The sequence below is a fragment of the Durio zibethinus genome, chromosome 24 (assembly GCF_047325235.1).
Source record: "Durio zibethinus cultivar Kanyao isolate XHJ-2024 chromosome 24, ASM4732523v1, whole genome shotgun sequence".
NCBI classification, from domain to species: Eukaryota; Viridiplantae; Streptophyta; class Magnoliopsida; order Malvales; family Malvaceae; genus Durio; species Durio zibethinus.
Genome location: NC_143185.1, coordinates 17,569,268 through 17,578,231, shown reverse-complemented (window position 1 = coordinate 17,578,231; position 8,964 = coordinate 17,569,268). Strand labels below are relative to the sequence as shown.

General features: G+C 25.9%; 1 pseudogene; it reads left to right on the top strand.

The window, feature by feature from the left end:
• Positions 1–3,795: 3,795 nt before the first annotated feature.
• On the top strand, positions 3,796–8,427 carry LOC111316418 (respiratory burst oxidase homolog protein C-like; annotated as a pseudogene).
• Positions 8,428–8,964: the final 537 nt, after the last annotated feature.

The window sequence follows — 8,964 nt, the reverse complement described above, 5'->3', positions numbered from 1 at the left end:
GGGGATGGTGAGACTTAGAACAAATTAATGTGAAAAGGGAAAGTCTATATACATAAAAAGAATTTAGGGAAAAATCATGTTCTTGCCGTTTATTATGGCAGCATATAAAACATGTTAACACTTTTTTTAGCCAAAGTTGACGGGTAGCTAGAGGCAACACCTAATGTTTTACTAGAGAGATTCCTTTACTTGGCGACAGATTTTTTTTAAAAAAATATTTATAATTATTTACTTAAATTAATAATATAAAATATTTTTTAATTAAAGAATATTATAAATAAAAGTAATTGTAATAAATCAAAGATAATTATTTTAATTATTAATTTATACAATTTTCATTAGTGTATTATTGTGAGAATAAATTTTTTTATTTAAGTAAATCTTATTTTAGAAAAATATTTAGTTTTTGGTATATCTAAATATATATTAATATTATTATAATGATATATGTGTTAATTATAAAAATTAAATATAATTAAAATAATTATTTATAATTGTATTAATTTTTCTTTAGATTAAGGGATAAAATGGTCAATTTGTAAATTAAATAGAATTAATTATTGGAAAATTCTATCTACACCTCACTTTCTATTCTATACACTCCACTTCTAAATACACCCTAAATTCAAAACTCAATTTCTTATTTTTACTAAATACACTCCCACCCCCTCACTTTTTTATTTTCTATTCATACCCTTTCTCTTTTCTTCTCTTCATTTTCTAAAATCGAGTTCCTCTAAAATAGATACCTAAAAAGTTTTAAAGCTTCTCACAAATGAATATCTGAAAAATTTTGAGAATTCTCATATATCCATTTTCAAGAAGTCTTAAAACTTCTCGTATATCTATTTTTGAAAAGCCTTACGATTTTTCATAAATCCATTTATGAGAAGCTTAATTTCACTTTTACTCACTAGAAACCTTAATCATGTGCATATAAACCCATTTACTTGATTATTTATGCAAATGAAACTGAAATCAATTGTTTTAAACATGTATAGCACAAACTTATTGTTTATTTGGAGACTTTAGAAACCCATAAACACCATTTCCTGATTTTTTAGTTTACTAGTTTTGCATTGGCAAAAGGGTATTCTTGGTTTTTTACTATCAAAACAAGAACACTTTTATGCCCATACATGTTTGAGAACTAATATGTTTGTTTCATTTGCACATATGATCAAGTAAGCATGGGTATATCAATGACTTATGTATGTGCATGCATGTTAGTTTAAGCTCAAACACCTTCTAGAACATTGACCCTAATAATGTCATTAATAAACTAACAAATCTAGCAGTAAAGACCTCTAATCTTTCGACCATTAAGGTATTGGTGGTTGAAAGGTTAAAGGTCTTTATTTCCAAAATTAAGCCATATCTCGAAGAAATGATTAGAGATGTTTGGATACCCTAACACATCTAATATTTTTATGCCAGACACTGATAAAGAGATTAATTTATTTTAGTATTATTTATTTTAACATTAAACATATCTATTTTATTTAAATTAAAATTAAATGTTATCAAGAGTTTATAATTAAATATATATTTAAATAAAAATTTATGTATTTTTGGAAATAAATTTTCGAGAATACAATATGACTCTCAGAAATAAGTTTTCGAAAGTCATATTGTATTCTTGGAAATGGATTTTCGAGAATATAATATAACTTTAAGAAATCCATTTTCAAGATTTACAAAGATGGTTTTAAGGTGTATAAATTATTGAAGGTATTTTTGTCATTTATTAAAGGTTAAAATCGATATTTTTATGTGATATTTTTGGAAAAAAATTTTGGGAATGTATAGAGAAAATTTTGTAATATATTTAAAAATATTCTTAATTGTTTTGCTTAAGGGGTAAAATAGTTATTTTATAAATTTAGACAGTTGTTTTCTTTTAATCTTTTAAAGATACTTTAATTTATAGTAGTATAAATAATTGTGTACTTACTACTTTTTTTATTGCTTTTTATTGAGTAATGGACAATAAGAATTGGAAAGGTCTAAGTAATCTATTATATAATATAAGAGCTGTCCCCAATTAGTTTTAATGAAGACAGCTCAGCAAAACATTATATGATGATAAGAAGGATAATATTGGTAAAAATTCTTTCAATTGTTTTTTTTATATTCTCGATTGTTTCATTGTTTTTCAAAATTTCCCTTTCTTTTTTAGTTTCTCTTCCTTTTTTTTTTTTTTCTTCTATGAGCAAAGATATATATATATATATATTTGAATTTGAAAGAAAAAATCAAATAAGAGTAGTGCATAAGTGCAATAAGAAGTAACTATTTTTTTAGGTGAATATTTGTTTGTTTCTCTACAATTTTTTTTTGTTTTTTATTTTACATGTTCTTTGTAAATATAACAATTGTTTTGATTTTCCCAAAGGTTTGATTTTGCATGTTCTCTGCAAATTTTTTGGTTTAACTCTTTCAACTTATTAAAATTTTCAATATTAAGTTTTGTTGAAATTGTTAAAATGAATGTAATTTAGTTAATTTGATTTCGTTTCATGTTGCCTTCTCCAACAACTTTTGATGAAATATTTCAATGCATGTTTGATTATATTGATATATTGTTTGTTATGGTCTGCCCTTAAAAGCTCATATATATGGCTATTGGTGAGTAGTGCTTCTCTTAGATTGAAAGATTTGTTGATATTTTTTACATGCAAATAAAGTGTATTTTTACTTATTTGAGGATACTAACTTTTTATCTATAAACACATAGTAGATGGCATTATCCTCTAGCTAAAATGAATCAATAGCGATGTAGGTGTTTTAGAGCAAGAAAAGATGTTGCTAAAGCAGTATGTTATCTTATCATTGCTTGGGTTTTTTTTTTTTCCTATGCTAATTTGTATATTGGATGAAATGGTAGATTTAAAAGATTTTGTTGGTATTGGAATTTCATATCTCCCACACTTTAATGAAATAAATTGTCACAACAAAAAAGCTAATTTGGTAATAATTTTGTTTCTTGCACCAATCTTGCAAATCCCAATTTGCCTTATTTGGTATGTTCTTTGCAAATCCCAATTCTCTTTTGCTCTCTTTTCCATTAGATAAATAGTATTATTATTTTGCTTATTAAGAATTATCAAATTTCAAGTTTTGGGGGTTTTTTTTTTAATATTTCATGTAAAAAAAGTAGGCAAAAATCAAAATTGAATTGGGATTTCTATAATGGCCTGTCTGAGATTGAATTCTCTATAAATGAGTAATTTTCCTTTCCCTTTTTTTTTTATTTTGTTTGCATTTTAGTATACTCTTTTTATTTTGCTTTGCAGGTAATTTTTTTAAAAAAAAAAACTCATATTTGTAAACAAGATTTTAAACTTCTGATAAAGACTTTTTGGGGTTTTTAATTAGAATCTATAACAATCTATAACTTAATATAAAAGTTATCAAGATAATATAACTTAATATAACAATCTATAACTTTAAGTAGATAAATGTTAAAGAATAACAATCTATGTATTCAATATAGTTATAGACCCTTACTATAATGGCCAAAAGCATAATGTTGACAACATAGTTTACAGGAACTTTGGATTTTCTAGAAGATGAATTTTTTTTATTATGGCTAATTTGATGATCAATTTTCTTTATTATGGCTATTTTAATGTGATTGTGGAGGTTGGTGTTGTTGGATCTTGATGGGTAGACAAGCAATAGCTACAAAAAGTAAGAGAAAAATATGTGCAGTCAAAGGTACCTTTAAGAGTAAAAAAATGAGTAAAGAGTTACAGATGCTTTAACTCAATGAAAATTGTGTGAATCGATGTAATGGTAGGAATGGAGTCAAAGGAGTTTGCAGGGTTGTTGTTTGATACACTTACTTAAAAACAAAATATTCAAAGGTGATTCAATTGATAAGGCTAAACTAAAAGAGTTTTGGGATTATATCTCAAATCAAAGCTTCGATGCCAGGCTTCAAACTTTCTTTGACATGTAAATTTGCTCATGATTTCTTTTCTTTTTAAAACTTTTCATAGATTAATTATTTATCAATAAGTTATACACCTTGCATAGCCTTTAGCGTTTGGTCTTAAATCCAGTGGTTAACAAAATGCAAAGTGGATAAAGATGTAGATGAAAGAATAACTGAAGATGAAGTCAGAGAGGTATAATCAAGCATGTGTTTTGTGTTAGATTTTTTTGACAATTTTTTAGTCATAATTTATCTCATTGTTGATATACTTTTATAATTTATCATACTATTAATGTACTTTTATAGATTATCAGCCTCTGCAAACAAACTCTCCAATATCCAAAAACAAGCTGAGGAATACACAATCTTGATTGTGAAAGAATTAGACCCAAACCACCTAGGATCCATCATGGTAAAATAAAGCATTTTTTTCACTATTGTTGTTGGCTTTATATTTACTTTTTGGCTTCAATTCAATGATTGGAATTATTATATTTTAAATAGATAAACAATCTAAAAATACTTCCTACTACAAGCGCCAAACCAATATGTGAAAGGAAAAAACTAAAACTGAATCAAATGCTAAGCCATAAGCTTAAGCCTACATATAATAACAACCTAGTGATGAAATTTTGCCAGAACACCAAGTATTTCTTGTAGGATACCTGATAGAGAGCCTAGGTAATGGCTTTGTGGATTGAGGTTGTGTATGGCCTATGTACATACAAATATATGGAATACTGAAAGAGGGAAAACACATTTAAAGTGATGAGTCTTTGTGTTTGCTTTGTTAAAATGCAGCTAAGACATTTAAATTGAATATGGCTCTCATTTTACTGCTAGTCTACCGTAACACCATACTTGGTTAAGGAATAAGACAAAATTAGGTGTTGTCATTCCCTTTTATGACAACCTTAATTTCCAAAAGGTAACAAGGAACATGTGTTCATATATGTTAAGAATATAAGCTTTTAAATTCATTAATGGGGTTTATTTGATTACTTGATTACAAGTGATAATTGTTAGAATTTCAATTAGGGTTGCCATACATGTAATTTCCTATTTGGCATGTGATTTTCCCCACTTGCTTTATGCCACTCCTGATAAATATTAACCAATGATAAAATATTTTAGAAAACAACCCAAGAGCTATTGGCATTTTGTAAAGCACACAGAATGAGTAATTGGGATTGTAATGGTGGTGTTAATGGTCATAGCTTTCACACTAGCTATGCCTTGCTTCAAGTAGGGTAGGATAAACCTTTAAAAACCTCTCAAGAAGCTAACTGGCTTTAATGCCTTCTAGTACTCTCACCATCTATTTGTCATTGTTTACATTCTCCTCATTATGCATGGAATTAAGCTTTTCCTAACTCATAAATGGTATTAAAAAGGTAAGCGATGATCATGAAATCATATTCCAACAATTTAATGCTATATATATATTAAACATCCTTATTAACTTGATTCTTTAAGAAATGATAAACATGGATGTACTTGGTAGTTCCAGTAATCTTGAATTTATATGAAAAATTGACTAGGCTATTTAGACAAACATCAAGGCTGTTATAATATAGAAGGTAAGCAATTTCTCATTTTACATAATTCAATGCAATATTTAACTTTCTAGGTCAGAAAAATAAAATTCATTAGGATTTCTATTTCTATCATTGAAATCTTTAGGTGGCTATTTATCTTGGAAATGTACTAGCATTTTACATGTCAAAGCCCTATGGATTCAGATACAAAAGTGGACGACCCATGTTTGTCAATTATGCTAAGGTGTCTCCATTTGAATGGTAAGCCTTAGCCTTCATATCCAAAATATGGGTCTGACATATCCTGTAATTTTTTTTTTAAAACCTTGAATAAACACTGTCAAAGGGATACTTTTGTTTTTAACATGACAATGATTATTGATGACATAAAAACCTACAGGCACCCATTTTTTATTACTTCTGCCCTCGGAGATAATTATCTCAGTGTTCATATTAGGACTTTTGGTAGTTGGACACAACAACTCATGATTATATTCTCAAATGTGCATATTAATATAATTTTTATTCTTTTTTTTCAACCATTCTAATGTCAGACTTATAGAATAGCTTAAAACTTTGGCTTTAATTCGATGCAATTATCTTTATTGTTTTCTTTTATTTTAATAGCTAACAATTTTATTAACATGAATAAAACAAACCTATAGCATCACGCTAGTTTTCTCTATAGTATTAACTAGAATTTGGCCCTACTTCGTATAGGTCAATTATTTTTTATTAAAGGTTTTTTCATTATTTGTTATATACATGATTGTTTTTAACTTAAAAATAGTAATAAAATTTTTAATTTACATGATAAATATTATAAATATATTAAAATTAAAAAAATTAATATGCTACTATTACATTATTATTTTTGCTATTTTGTGTTATGTTGTGAAAGCTTAGGTTTTATTATATTTTTAATATTTTAGTATTTAATATTTAATAATAAATATATCCAGAAAAAAATAAATTTCAGATCCTTTCAACACCTTTCATAAGAATCCATAATTATTTTTATTTAAGAAAATTTTTGAAAATATGAAACTTTTTTCTAAAAAAAATCCTTTTTAAGAAATGCTTTTTTAAATAATGATTGTTTCATTGTGTTTAATTTATATAATTAAAAATCATATTTTTTTTACTTTATTAATTTAAGCTTTATTTTTTTTCACTTTTTAGTTTAGGTCCTATTATATTTTCTATTTGGCTTTATTATATTTTTTTCACTCTTTTAGTTTAGGCTTTTATGATATTGTTTGTATGACTTTGTTATATTTTTACTTGGCTTTAAGGTTAGAAGGTTGGTGTCCAAAATAGAAATTATATTTTTCGTTTTTCTAGTTTAGTTTTTATTATATTTTAAATATTTTTATATTTTTATATTTAATAATAAGCATGTCTAAATAAAATAAATTTTGGATCTTCTGTTCACTTTTTATAAAGATATTCTTAACACTTTTAGATCTAAAATATTTTTTCTATTTAGCACCCTCAACTTTTAACTTAAAATCTAAATTCAAAAGGTTCAACCTAAAATCCAACCCAAAAAACTTAAATACAAATTCATGGCCCACAAATAAACCAATTATTCAAAAGTTTTTTGTCTATAAAAACAACAAAAACCAATAACCAAATATACAATTCACTTGTCCTCCACCTCTTAGTTTAATGGCTAAAGAGACTTAATGAAGACATAGAAGTCTTGGTTTTGAGCAAATATCTCGTCCTCCTTTCCCTCTTGTAAAAGTTATGTCATTTCCTGAATCCAAAAAAAAAAAAAAAAAAGACAATTCACTTAAAAACTCAAATATTAGTACAAATGTCCCTCATCTAATCCTTTAGGGATTCTTTTAATATAAAAAAGCATAGATATTAATTTTTAAAATAAATATTATTTTTTTCATATCATTTAATTTTTATAATTTTTTTAAAAAAATAATTTCACGTAAAACGAGAACACCATTCTAAATGCAGTAAATCTATCTAATCATATCATGACACATCATCAAAATAACAGATAACTTAACAATTAGATAATTAATTTTATCAAACAAATGAAAAGTGTGAATTCATATAAGCATTAATTTTAATATATGATAAGTAAGTATAATCTAATTTGATAGATAAAAGTTAAGCTAATGATGAATGATTTTTATCATTTTTTCTAGATTTTTTAAAAAATTTTCTTAGAACAATAAGAACATTTTACTCCAAATAATTAGGTAAAAGCTTCAACAACTGCAAATATGAATTTCTTTAAATTTGGCTGCATTTTTTTTTTTCAAAAAATTTCTTCATATATAAAAATCGATTGGAAGGTAGTGTTGTTACTGATACACCTTAATTACTTTCTCATTAGCTTATGGAGATTCAAGTTATAGATATCCTTGGTTTAAGATATTACAAATAGAATCAAATTAAAACCAAGTAGTAATGACTAATGACCATCCATTATGTGGTGAGCATATCACCTCTATTTTACTATAGTCTATGATAATTAATTTTATAAGTCTTCAAATATATTATATATTGGTCTATTTGTATCAAGCTATCTAAAGAAAGTAAAACCATGAAAATACAAGAGAAAAAAAATAAAGTTGTTAAAGATAAAGGTTGGAGGTAGTCTCAGCTTTTGTGTTTCGATGCTCAAGTCAATGATCGATCAAAAAGTGAAAAAAAAAGAATGAGATAATGCTTAAAAGCTTAAGAGTTCAAGATAAGATTAGAAATATTTGGATAATGTTTTTTATACCTATGAGATTGAGAGTTTTGGGCTTAAGCTGCCCAAGGTTAGCTCTAAGGAACTAAGGTTGACCTTGTAGGCTCGAACTTAGGTAGTAGTTGATTATCCATTTAAAATATAACAAGTTAACATCTTGGGTTATTAACTTATAGGTTGCTAAGGTGGTCGAGCTTATACTGATTTGGGAATTTAGGTCATCTTGACATGTCAGTTCAGCCAAAATAACCAAAATAACCCCACTTGTTAGCTGACTTACAATAATGAGAGAAAAGTCCATTTTACTTTTTTTTTACATTAAAATGCCCCTAACAAGGTTGATAACTAAAAGTGATAGATGTATGCTTTAAATTTCTTTATGTAAAAGAATAAATATGTAGAATTATTATAGGATTTTAATCTCATAACGAGATATTATAATGATTATGATATATGTAAAATTTAAACTCATATTTAAATACTTTTTCTTTAAACAAAATAGTAAGACTTTCAGGTTAAAACGAATAATATCTTAAAAATGAGTATGAAACTTTACAATTAATATCAAAGCCAAATTATAATTATAGTAAAGATAATTAACAATGATTTATGCAAATAACTATTACACTCTTGAAGCATAGGATTGAGAATGGGCAAAGCACATATTTCTAATTTGACAACTAGCTTGACAACTGTCCAATTTTTAGCTATAGTAAAGTTATTTCATCTTAAGTTGCAATCCTTGAGAAACAACTGTTGATTTT